The 310-nt window shown below is 24.8% G+C and overlaps 1 protein-coding gene across 1 annotated transcript in view; it reads left to right on the top strand.

Annotated features, from left to right (window-relative positions):
- Positions 1–310, top strand: part of LOC107628974 (flowering time control protein FPA) — a 25,438-nt gene that overhangs the window by 14,417 nt on the left and 10,711 nt on the right. The window lies entirely within an intron of this gene.

Raw genomic sequence — 310 nt, 5'->3', positions numbered from 1 at the left:
TATAATTTCACATATATATTATAGTATAAATGATAATTTTTTTTATTTTTTTAATCAAAGGAAGATGTATTAAAAAAGATATACAAAAGATGTGTACGCACAAAGTGTATCTAATATTATTTATTAATAAAGTGTTGGCACATCCATATTGGTTAGCAAAAGTTGAATTTGGTTTTTCAAATTTTACTAGCATTTTAATTTGGTCTCAATTTCGTACATGAAGTTAGCACCTAAGTATATTTCAGTTACTCTAAGGCTACGTTTGTTTGAGAAGAAACGAGAAGGAAAGAAAAGGAAAAAAAGAAAATTA

The sequence above is a fragment of the Arachis ipaensis genome, chromosome B03 (assembly GCF_000816755.2).
Source record: "Arachis ipaensis cultivar K30076 chromosome B03, Araip1.1, whole genome shotgun sequence".
In the NCBI taxonomy this organism is placed as follows: domain Eukaryota; kingdom Viridiplantae; phylum Streptophyta; class Magnoliopsida; order Fabales; family Fabaceae; genus Arachis; species Arachis ipaensis.
This window is presented reverse-complemented; position numbering and strand designations above follow the sequence as displayed.